General features: G+C 36.8%; 1 protein-coding gene across 1 annotated transcript in view; it reads left to right on the forward strand.

Moving 5' to 3' along the window:
• Positions 1-12,931, forward strand: part of LOC129216704 (cell adhesion molecule Dscam2-like) — a 183,522-nt gene that overhangs the window by 148,908 nt on the left and 21,683 nt on the right. The window lies entirely within an intron of this gene.

Raw genomic sequence — 12,931 nt, forward strand, 5'->3', positions numbered from 1 at the left:
ACTAAGAAATTGAAGTCACCAGTTGTTGCACCGCTGTATCCCAAGATCCTTAGCTTCTTGCTAAATATCTTAAGATGCATTTTTATTCAAAACATTCCATTACTGAATCTCATCGTTTTTTTGAGATTGCATTAAAATATGAATTAAAATGCAAAACCAATCCGGCAGTTACTTTATTTGGTCCCTACGCGAGATTGGAGAAAACCATTCTCGCAAAGCGACCATTGTTATCATAACCTTGCTAATCATTGCACCGCTGTATCCCAAAATTCCGACTTCAGCTTAATCTGATTTTTACCATAGACAGCCCCTCTGTGTAAATTTATTTACTCTATGCACAAAAAGCAGAAATGATACGCAATTGTAGCTATAGACAAGTTGAAATGATGCTCTAAATACCTAATTGGGTTGAGAAAAGCCTTCGAACAGGGAATTAAAAATTTATTACTTGTGTTTTGTTCAACTTGGAAACTTTGAACCGATTCCATCTTCAGCAGAACAATCAGCACTTTCGACGGAGATATAATGTTAATATGTGCAAGTATTTTTTCATCCCCATATTAGGGAATTTATGTGAAAATTGTGTCTTAACCCCCCTCTAAGGGGTGTTTTGCCCCCATAGAGGGGCAAAAACTACCCTATGTGAATTTCTGAGCTCCAAAGGACCTCTGTGCAAAATTTGGTGCAAAATCCGACGTAAACTGTTGATTTGTATAAGTATAAGAAGCATGCAAACACACACACAAACAAATCTCCATTTTTATACTCTTAAATAGATAGATTACGTATCCAATATACTACGCTGAAAACATTTACGCTTCGTTACCAAACCTCTACAATTTGCTTTTTAAAAGACATGTGCTTTTGAGACTAGTTGTTTCCCTTTCCTCTAGGATCAGTTGTTCCGAGGAACAAATTTCCCCAGAAAAAAGGAGCAATTTGTCCCATTATAGCGCGAATCATTAACAATAAACATCGAACATAAATAGTACCAGTGACAGAAAATTTAAATTCATATCGCACAAAGGGTGAGGTCTATTGATTTATTTGCATTGTATTTGAGCTATTAATTCAACGACAAACATGCAAGCAGGGGCGTGCACAGAAATTTTGGGGGCCGTCACAAATGACTTTTCCGGACCCTCTCCTTATTGTTTACCCCAATATTTCATTCCTAGTTTTAATAATATTGGGCCCCCCCTCAAGCTTGGGCCCGGACCAACATGTTCCCCCCCCCTTCCCCCCGTACGCTGTGCACGCCCTTGCATGCTTGGGTGTATATCTGGAAACATATGTCGATTCTACCCATTACAACAGCTTTAAATGTTGGACATGGACTTTTTGCCCTCGGTATAGAGTCTATGTAGGGGAGAAATGGTTACAGTGAGACAACAGTGATATATTTTATGCTTAGATATTTTTAGTCAGGTAAAATTTTTGAAAAGTCAATTCGACGTACTGTGAACAATAATACACTACTGTTAGTGAAAATTGCAACACCATGAAGGACGTATCATAGTTGAATGATATTTAATACACAGATGAGTGGTAATGGTACAAATAAATGATTACATTTTCAAACCAAACAAACAATAAAATAGACAGAAATTTGGTGGCCACACGAAATAGTATTTCGTGTGGCCACCATGCGCCGCAATAAAGTTTTAATATCTGCCTGAGGAAGAGTATTCCATATTGTTTGTATGCGCAACCAAAGTTCGTCTGTCGAAGCAACAGGACGAGGATCACGAGCGAGACGTCGCCCAACGAAATCCCACACATGTTCAATCGGTGATATATCCGGGGAATATGCAGGCCAAGGAAGAAGCTGTACCTGCTGCGAATCAAGGTAGGATTTGACAGTCCTGGCGACATGTGGGTGGGCATTATCCTGCTGGAATACAGCCCCTGGCAATCTTTGCAGGAACGGAATAACTTGGGGCTGTAAAACTTCGTTTATGTATCGGGTACTGTTCAAATTGCCCACAATTCGTAGCAATTGGGATCGTCCATGATGTGCTATGGCACCCCAGGCCATAACTCCGGGTGTTTGTGTACTGTGGCGTTCGATAATGCACTGCGGAATGTGCCGTTCACGGCATAGCGCCTGACACGAATTCGGTCATCATGGTGCCACAAATTGAAGCGGGATTCATCAGAAAAGACGACCTGCTGCCAATCAGCACGCCAGCTCATATGCACATTGGCCCATTGTAGCCGCAGCGGCGATGGTTTTGCGTGAGAGGAATCTTGTATGAAAGAATCCTTGCGCGCACCCCACGTTGCAGCAGACGTCTTCGAATTGATGAAGCACACAATGAAACACTTGTAGCTGTTGACCACTGTGCTGCCAATTGTCTAGAAGAAGCTGTGCGCCATACGCACCAGGTGTCTGTCATCGCGAGCTGACGTCACATTTCGGGGTCTACTCCCGGATTTTCGAGCTGTCCGACCCTTGTCCGTCCACTGCTTCCAAGTACGCATGATTGTGCAGCTGTTACGCTGCACACGAGCGGCTACTGCACGACGGACGACGATTCTGCCCCGTTCAAACTCAAAAATTTGCTCAAATTTCGCTTTCTTTCGTCAAAGAGGCATAGTAAAGGTTCACTTAACGCTTACTCTAGCATATAAACACCGATAATCATACACGCCTCGCTACAGCCGTCTATTTATATTCGGTTCGATCCGCCGTTCAGAGGGCGCTGCTCAGCATACGCATGCGCTACCGGTCTGCAATTCTAATCATTTGCATATGAGCTCTACTTTACATTTCCTGCAAGTTTCAGCTCACTCGCGTAAATCCTTCGTGGTTTTGCAATTTTCACAAACAGGAGTGTATTTAAAAAGTTTTCGTTTCAAGTATCATGTAAGAAAAATAACTATGCCATCATATTCAGTAAGGTACCGTCCTATAGCCAGGGCTAAGGCAGAAATACATGAAATACACCGCCAGCTTAGTCAATTCCAGCTGAGGACTGCAGTTTCGTGCTTATTAGCACTCATCAGCCCGGCATAGGAGTGACTGAGCTGGAGGTGGAAAACCTCTTAAGGAAGCCAAGAGTGCCAAACAAACTGGTAGCTAATGCAGAATTAGCACTGACCAGACGAGTGACCGAAACATTTCGGTCACTCGTAATATATAATATCGATAATATATAATATCGTCGATACATAAATTATTTAATATCCTCATTAGTTGCATTGCTCTCTCTCTGCGCTGCCCAAAAATGGCAGTTTTTGTATCGAAAAATGCGAAAAAGTGCAGGTTTTATGGGTCTTTATCTTAGTGCACCGATGGTCAGTGTAAAACTGGATACCTGCATTTCAAACTAGAATATGTGTATTTTCACAAACAAGTGTCAGAACTATGGGCAAATTCTTTTCAAGAACACGTATTTCAAAAGAGTAAAATGAACTATTCAGTTTTTAGTTTAGTCAACATATCCGGGTTTAAACTTTCCTCCAGGGACTTCCAGATACTGGTTAAAAAACTAGTATGATCAAAAACTGACCATAAAAGAGTTATAAACTTGCAAATAGACTGAATATGCTTATTCGCATACTTCATAATATGATAACTAGAAGCAAAGTGAAAGAAAAACTTCAAAATATGATAAAAAATGTACTTTTTAGGGGCTTGTATATCATAACACTGAGGGTTAGTATCGAACTTGATGCCTACATTTCAAACTAAAGTACATGTCCTTTCACAAACAAGTGACATAGCTATGGGCAATGGTTCTGCACGCTCCTGAAATGCACTTCAAGATGAGGAAACTGCATAAGAGTAATATCGCATCTAGTTAGTTGTACTCAAGCTACAATGCTTTGTTTTGCAATTTTTTACTGTCCCACTAGCCAGTTAGGCAACTATACCCTTGTTTTATAATGTTATAGTACTGCTTTTATCATAAGTAATAAAATATGACTTAGTAATTGTTTTCTATCATTGTAGTTTAGTACAGAGAAGATATTTTTTTTCACTATAATATACAGCCTCAACGAATGTCCACGAACTATAATGTACAGTATAAAAGAAATAAAGCTACCTTAATGAAAAAGTAATTAAAAAATATACCTGAAACACATTAAAAAAAGTGTTACAAATAACTTCCGTTTTTACCGCAATTTATTTATTTATTTAGAAGCTAAACAGCTTCACATGCATAGAGGACTGCGTGCCAAGCGCCTTGCCTCCGGACATACACGAGAAAGATGTACAATACAACAGAAGGAAATAACACCCGGGGCACCGGCGGGAATCGAACCCACAACCTCCGGTTTAGAAGACGAAGCTTCCACCTCAGAGCCACGGCGGCCTCTTTTTACCGCAATAATAACCTTTTTTTTTTCCACTTTGCTTCCAGTTATCATATTATAAAGTTAACTCTTATGCAATTTCCTCATCTTGAAGTGCATTTTACGAGCCTGCAGAACCATTGCTCATAGTTATGTCACTTGTTTGTGAAAGGACATACACTCTAGTTTGAAATGTAGGCATCAAGTTCGATACTAACCCTCAGTGCTATGAGATACAGGCCCCTAAAAAGTAATTTTTTTCTCACATTTTGTGTTTTTCTTTCACTTTGCTTCTAGTTACAGTTTAGCTACCTCTGCCAGGGTCCACTGAAGGTCAGCCATAAAATTTCCAATACATTTCATTTGAGGCACTAAATATCGTGTTGTAATCACAAAGATTACATTTGCTGATGCTCAACGCGCAGAGATAATTGAATATTAAAAAATGTCGATTTGAGAAAAACCCTAAGTTTGAAGCAACTTTCAGAATTTTTGTGGGGCACAAAAAATTATTTTGGGAAGGGGAGAATTCTCAATATACCGAAAGAAATCCCAATTTTACCGAATGATAAAATTCGATTATGCACACATATACATACATAACATCTACCGCGAAGAAAAATTGGGCATCACTGAAAATAATTTAAAAATAGAAAATAAGAATATTAAAGTTCAATATTGTCTCCTAATTTGTCAAATAAATTAATTAAATCCCCCCCCCCAAAAAATGGAATTGTGAACTTCGGTGACTTTTCATTTGGACAACGCTGGGGGGGGGGCAAATTTCTAAAGTTCACCAGCGGCGCCAGACCCCCTAGTTACGCTACTGCCAGTAGAAGGAACTGAAGGAAAAGCTTGTTGAGCAAAACATGTTAGTCCCTAAAACGGGGCAAAAGGAAAACTAAATGCAATATACCGACAGCCCGTTTGTCACATCCTGAGATTGCACTTTCGTCCCTCTTTGGACTCATCATTCAGAAATAGGCAATAACTGAGCTAGAGGCAGATGTCCTCTAATTGAAGCTGAGATTACCAATAAACTGGTAGATGAAGTAAATTAATTTCATTAGCGAGAATCTGTAGACCTGGCGCGTAAACTGAAGGTAAAGCTTGGGGTTTTAGCATATTATAAACTACAACTGAACATAACTTCAGTGACAATATTTTCTACAGCAATAAGGAAACATTGTCTTTTTTGTTATGCTCAGTTGTAGTTTATAATAAAACAAAGTGGATTGTTTGTTTAATTTAAAAAAAAAAATCTGTAGAACTCCCTCCTGAAACGTACCTGCCTCGTTTCCATTTCCTTCTAGAACGATAAAAAGTTCTTTATCATCTCCCTCTGCAAACCATGAAATGTTCTCTTTTAGAGAAAAATGTTTTCCTTCCAGCAACGTTCTCTTACTCCCCCTTTTATACTGTCACAACTTCTTAATTGAATAATACTATCTGATTATGAAAATTTATCTGAATGAAAAAAATTGCTTCACTATTAATTTCATATGTGATTAATTCAAAAAATGTAAAATCATTGTGACAGTTTCAAATGTTTTGCTCCGGAATTCCAGCGCTCTTCCTCTCGTGCATGTAAAGCACCCATCTTTATGATTTCATTACTTTTTTTTTAATTTTACGGCCTATTCGCATGTATGCATGGAAATGTACCTATGCAATCCTGTGTAAAGAAGAAGCGATCCCAGCAGGTGTGCAGCTCGTGCTCCGAAATCGAGCGACCGAAAGTAAGGGACGGCCGCAGGCCACATTTAGTTTCATTAAGGAAGCAAAATTCCTGGAGAATTTTTACTATATAACTTATTTTAAGTCGAATAAACATGCTGAATTTTAAACGTTTATTCAAAAACCAGAGTAAGTACAGATTTCCCCATAGCACAGCACACTTTAAGAATAATAGAACGTTAGTGCACATCATGTTGCTCTATTGTCTATTAATATCTATTCTTTACATACAATTTTCATTTGATTGCAAAATTTGTGACAGATTCGGCAATGAGGCATGGATACCGAGGAGGAACAGTGAGGGCAATGGATCTCTCCTGAAGCATTAAAGGGCGCCTTGTAAAAGGAGCGCCGAGGGCGGTCTCTAATGCTTCCCCCTAAGCTCCTACAGACCCTACACTATGAACACATATTGTAGTAAAAAAAGAAACTATACTGATAAAATACATTCGCAAGGCGGATACAGGGGGAGACAATAGACAATTGCGACTTCCGTGAGAGTCAAGTTTAATATATGAATAACGAACTAACTTTTTTGTAGTTTCCCCAATTAACAGCAGTTTTTTCTGGAGAAAATTGAAATAACTAATGAGCTGCCCGAATACAGATCAGGTAAGAGGGCGAATTCCCGTATCTCAGGTAGCAAATTCAAGTTTGGCAGATCCAAAAGAAGGCCATTATCTCCTTGACGAGACTCAAGAAAGCTTAAAATTGTGTTTTTAAAACTTAATCTCGGGAAATATCTCTCGTAGAACCACCGATCTTAAGTCTCTTACAAACCCCTTCTGCCATAACTTGACCAAATATGGCCTGAAATAGATTTTTTTTACAATTTCTAGCAGTTTACAGCCCCCCATGTCTCAAGTCCTTAAAGATGGCTTCTAAGTGTATTCTGTCCTCAAACCCTGACCCTTCTCCTTGTGACATTAAAAATGGTTTAGAGGAATTTTTAGGACTTAAATTTCAAAAATTTTGCGGAGGAGGGACCTAAACCCCATTTTCTATTACCATAACTACCAAAGATAATCCGAACTAGAGTCGTTAGAGAGGTCCTACATCATTTTCTCTCACCTAACGTCTTCCAAAACAGACTAAAATTGCGTTTCTCAAACATCAGTTTCGAAGAAGTTTCGGGAAAGTGTGCCCGGATCCCCCCTTTCTGTTAACGTAATCACGGAAAGCTTAAATTTTCGTTTTCAGACGGACAGAACCTCCCGCGTTATCAAATAATGCCTAAAGTTCGCTTTTGGGACTTCAATTTCTAAAAATTTCAGGAGAAGAACCGAATGGCTTATGTAACTTTCATCGAAGTTAGGGGACCCCCCTAACGTCGCCAAATAATGTGTTTCTAAAACTACTGCTGTACTACAGCGCCGAGGAATTCGATTCCGAGTCACAACTGACTGCAACTGTATTTATGTCGAGGACTGCATACTAAGTGCCTTGCCTCCATTATTTTTTTATACCGATAGATGGCAGCACCGTCACCGGATCGAACAGTTAATGAGAATTTAGAACTAGACCAGGAGCTAATAGTTACCTGGTGCTAGCACCCCCAGAGGTATCATTTCACTTGGAGGACATTTTGACCACGAGCATATTTAACGTCGCCCAGTCCCCTTTAATGACGACGGTGGGTCTTTGACCATCGAGGTTCGAACTCAGGACCCTCCGGCCCCGAATCCGACACTCTACCGATCGGGCTACCGCGGCCCCCGCCGAGAAATTTCCGGAGGAAAGCCGCTAGTTTTCCTACCGTTGCCAAAGACATCCTAAATTTGCGTCTTAGACTTTAATTTGGACAACTTTTGATAAAAGGTGAGCTTATCTCCATCTCTCTCGTAACATCAACAAAAATATCCCAAAATTGCGTGTTTAAAACTTTAGCTTCGGAAAAATTTTGGGGAGAACTACGATACTTCCTAAGCTAAGGTCCCAAAAAATAGCCTCAAATTAACTTCAACTTTAATAGAATTTCATAATGAAACCCCAACATTACTTTCCCCTAAAAGTTTCAAAAAAGTTCCTACAACTGCAATTTTTTAAAAGTCAAGTTTGAACATTTCTCCTTGGACCTTGAGTAACCTCGACTCTCTTCTCCTCGCAGCCTAACACAACCAAAGATTTTTTTTTTTTGCCTATGATAATTTCGAAAATTTTGTGAGGTATCCCAGCCCCCCCCCCCCTTCCAACTGCCCCGATGACAGACTTAAATACGTTCTTACGACTAGTAAATCTTGGTATCTATAATTTTTTTCAAAGGTATAAGGTGTACCCAAGACTAATATTTTCTATAAAACGCTTTTACTTTTTATAAATTCATTTTTCTGTTTTTTTTTTTTTTTTAAATTAGAACTTGATAGTGAAATAAGAAGGAAGATGGTCAGACGTTAAGTATTAGTCAAAACGCTTTAGAGGGGCGGCATTGCACACGGGCAACCGACATCCTAGGATCGGCCCTGAGCGTTGGAAAAAAATAGCAATCAAATCAAGTTTTTAATTCTAGGAAAAATTGAAAAGTTTTGCAACGAATTTAGAAATAACCATCCTAAAAAGGAAAAATAATGAATGCAATAATTATTTTGATAACAAGCAATTCCATAGTCGTGCATTTTAAATCACCAATACACAGTTAGATCGTTTTTACACTTTTTTTCTTCTAAGTGCTGCATTGATTCTAAATTAATACCAGTAAAATTGTAACTATAAGCAGCGTAATTTTGTTTATCCGTTAGTTTTTGTTTTTTGACAAACTGCTCTTTTTAAGCTATCTACGACCTAGCGATATTTCGAGAAACCTAAATTTGGCGATTCCGCAACATAGTGGATATATGATCAAACCGAAATTTAATAGTTCAGATGGAACAAGAATGTGATTAGAAAAAAAAAATAGTACTGTCGTACAATTTTAATTAGTAAAAGTATTTTTTCAAAGAAGCTTCTTTTAAAATGTTTCTCATTTTATTTATTCTGAAATAAACAGGAAAATATGAAACCAAAAATCTATTTGAAAACCATTTTATTTATTTTTTTTTCTTCAAAAATTTACTGTAAAGATTACTTTCACTAGCTATGTCTTCATAAGTAGCTGTGGTTAACTATACAACATTTTCTCTTTCATTGAAATCCTAATTTAAAATGTTCCAAAGAATTTTCTTTTGTGATATTTTCTGCACAAGAATTTTAGTCATTTTTTAGAAAAATTTATAAAACATTGGCAAGAAAAACTGAATAATGAACTTAGTTTCAAATATGTACATCAATTTAAAACGGCACAAAATAAATTATAAAAGATTAATAGAGCATAAAACAAAATATCTTTCATTGAATCTTTTTTTAAGGCTATTGGGCTTAAAACGCTGCAACTTTCACCATGGCTTCAAAGCGCGGTGTATACCTCTAAAAAACCTACCGTTTGAAGTCACGATAAATGGCTCCAAAACGCGGTGAACTCAATTGTATATATATATATATATATATATATATATATATATATATATATATATATATCTTATGGCACAATTACAAACATTGTGCCACAACGCAAATAGCACGTAACGTTCAGTTTGTCAGTCTTGTTAAATGTTAGAAATAAATGCAGGAAGCACACGCTGCCAAAGCCAGAGGCAGACCTTATCCCCTCTTCTCAACGAAGGTCGTCGGGAACAAAAGGATCTCCCCCTCCCTCAGATCGATGGCCGTTTATCGATTAATAACGGCACATGGGAGCAGAGCACATGGTACAGAGAACCGTTGCGTGAGCCGACTCGGGCGAGTATTTCAACCAATTTTTGCCTCTTATTTGCGGTTTTATTCAGAGTTACATCTTTGATAGGAAGGATGAAATGGAAGATGGCAGGGAAAGAGGAATTGTATGTGTGTGTTCTGTTTTGGCGTTTAACATTTAGGAATACATTTCTCTTATTTAAAAATAAAATAACAAAGCTTTGAAATGTTAGTTTTTATTAAAATACGTAGCATAAAAATACGTTTGACGACATTTTCGAGACGCATTTCTATTTTTCAATGCGTGAAATACACTTTTAGAAGCGATAAAATTTTCTCTGTATGTATATCTTTATATGATGCATTCAGAGCTAAAGTGGATCAAGGCCACATTGACTTAATCCACTTTAGCTCTGAACACCTTATTTATGAAAGTGACATTTTATTGCTGAAATCTTTTAGGTTCAGAACTAAAATGAATCAAGTCGAAAGTGGCTCAAAAAACGTCTTGATCTTGATCTACTATTGCTCTCATATACACACAGAAATTTTCTGGAGCGGCACAGAAAAATCTTCTTCGGTAAATAAATAAGAATGAAAAGGAATAATTTGGAAATATGTAAAAAAAAAAAGATATTTTTCAAATTTAATAGTTGGTTAAAGATCTTTAATATGATAAAAAAATTTTGAAAAAAAAATAGAACCGACTTCAAAATTGCTCTAAAAAGTGAAAAATAATTTTATTCTTTAAACACCATCGATAATACTTTTAAACATAATTTTAGAAGTTGGCGCAAAAGCTATCGATAAAATCATTCACAACCATAACTCAACTACAAGTATAAATTTAACCAGGTCCAGTTTCTTCACTACCACATGCATTACGCATTGATGACAGCATATTTGAGTAACGATATAAATGTTTCGTTCCTAACTTTGGATGATTTTTTGATAAAAATATGAACAAAGCATGGATGCAATGGATTTTACTTTTTGTTTTTGCGCCAACTTCAAAAATTATGTTTAAAAGTATTATCGATGGTGTTTAAAGAATAAAATTATTTTTCACTTTTTAGAGCAATTTTGAAGTCGGTTCTATTTTTTTTTTTTCAAATTTTTTTTATTTCATTCTTTTTAGTGTAAATGTAGATATTTGAGTAAAAGTAAGAAGTTACCTAGTAAGAATTTCGGCTCTATATCACTGTATTGCTTTAGAAAAGCCTTTATTCAAAATTATCATTTCAATTACTATTAATGTTACTGTTATATGGCACCAAACTTTTATAACAATGAGTTTCATATTGTCGCGTAGATGAAGATAGCGAAGACAATGTAAAAGCCAAATGAAGCGAATACTCGTTAGTCTCAACTCGAGATCTTTATTCAGAACCACGAATGAACGTTACATCTCCTTATATACAACTTGAGAAAGTGCTGGAACTTTCCAGACTTGGAAAGATACAGAAATTAATAGAACATTCGAGAAAATACCTGAAACAGTAGAAACGAAATTTTAGTAAAATTCACTTTGTCCTAGTCGGGATTTGAACCCGGGTCGCTCGTGTGGGAGGCGACAATTCTACCACTGAGCCACCGTTATCCACGGATGATAAGTGCGAACTTTGCTACAGTATCATTTTAATCATTTAATAGGGAAATTGCATAAAATTTTCGTTTTTTTGCCCATAACTTTTTTTTAAAAGAACAAATATGGTCAAACAAAGTAATGGGACCTAAGTTGAGCCATCCCCTATCCATTGCAAAAGGAATCATCAAAATCGGTTCACTAGGTGAGACGCTATGAGTGGACAACGGTATGAACTGATAACCGCCTCCTTTTTGAAGTCGGTTAAAAACTAATAACTACTAGGATTAATTAGGTAGCAAAATTAACTACGCTTCTTTTGTTCAACTTCTTATTTTTTCTGAGATTAAAAGAAACATTTTGAAATTATTTCATCATGTTCATCATCACCGTGGATTAGACGTTTTGAAAATTTTCATGAAACATTTCTATGGATTTTGAATTTTTTTTTTAAATTCGTCCGTAAGAGAAAATGAAAAAATTCAATTTGTACGGTACACTAGAAAACCTTTAACAACACCACACGCGCAAAAGCAAAGAGGGAAAATTACAGCTAAAATGGCAAGTTTGTATTTGATTCATTGATAAATCCGAAGTGATTTGTCGTAAATTTGCAAAGCTACACGTATAAATCTTCACGCGCTCGGAAAATTGCTCTGAAGCCTATGTGAGAAACAACTTTTGTTTATTGCTATTTTAATTTTTAACCATTATTGAATTTGGGGGGAGGGCTGCTGCAAGCGATTGAGGCTTTCACGCATCGAATCACCTAGAAATGAATGTAAGGCCCAGTAACCATTGACTAACTGAAAATATTCTTATCCGTCATTAGAACCGCCATCTTGTCACCTTTTCTATGATAAAGACACAAGTGGGAACATAAAACAGATTTTTTAGGAGCACAACTGAAATATAATCTTTTGAGTTGTGGGGAGAAATTTCAAAAGAATTGAAACTGAAGTTTTCGGGGCAAAGTAACATAATAGTAATGGAATAAGATTAAGATAAGGGAAAAATACTTTTATTGAGCGGGAAAACTTCTTAAACGGGAACATCTGAAGCTAGTTTTACAGCTTATATATATTTTATACGTAAAGTAAAATTTCTCTGAGCAGTCACCCCTCCGTTCCGAAAAATTTCGACCGTTCAGAGGAGGTGGCCGCTTTAAAGGGTTTCGTTACAGTTCCAAAGTAATTTCTATAATAAATAATCTAAGCAAGTCTAGCACAAAAAATGAAGTTTGAGACTTTTCTAAAGGAGAAATAATATTTGATTTAGTTATTGTTTACATTTTTTAAAAAAAGGCTACAATTTGGGACTCAATATTTAACTCTTCTCCAACAATTGTTATCAAATTCATATTTGATTTGATTGAAAAACGCTAATTTTCGCAAAATCGTTAACCAGGAGGCGTTTTCTTTCAGTCGACACTGTAATTATCAAAACTTGATGTGTACGTTGTTCGAGATTCATAAAAATGATCTTCGGCAGTGTTGTTTACAACCCAGATCACGCACACACTGACCAACTAGAAAAATAAGTGTGAGGGACATTTTTACTCCAAAATTATCGGAACTCATT

This window comes from Uloborus diversus, chromosome 2 (assembly GCF_026930045.1).
Source record: "Uloborus diversus isolate 005 chromosome 2, Udiv.v.3.1, whole genome shotgun sequence".
Classification (NCBI taxonomy): Eukaryota; Metazoa; Arthropoda; class Arachnida; order Araneae; family Uloboridae; genus Uloborus; species Uloborus diversus.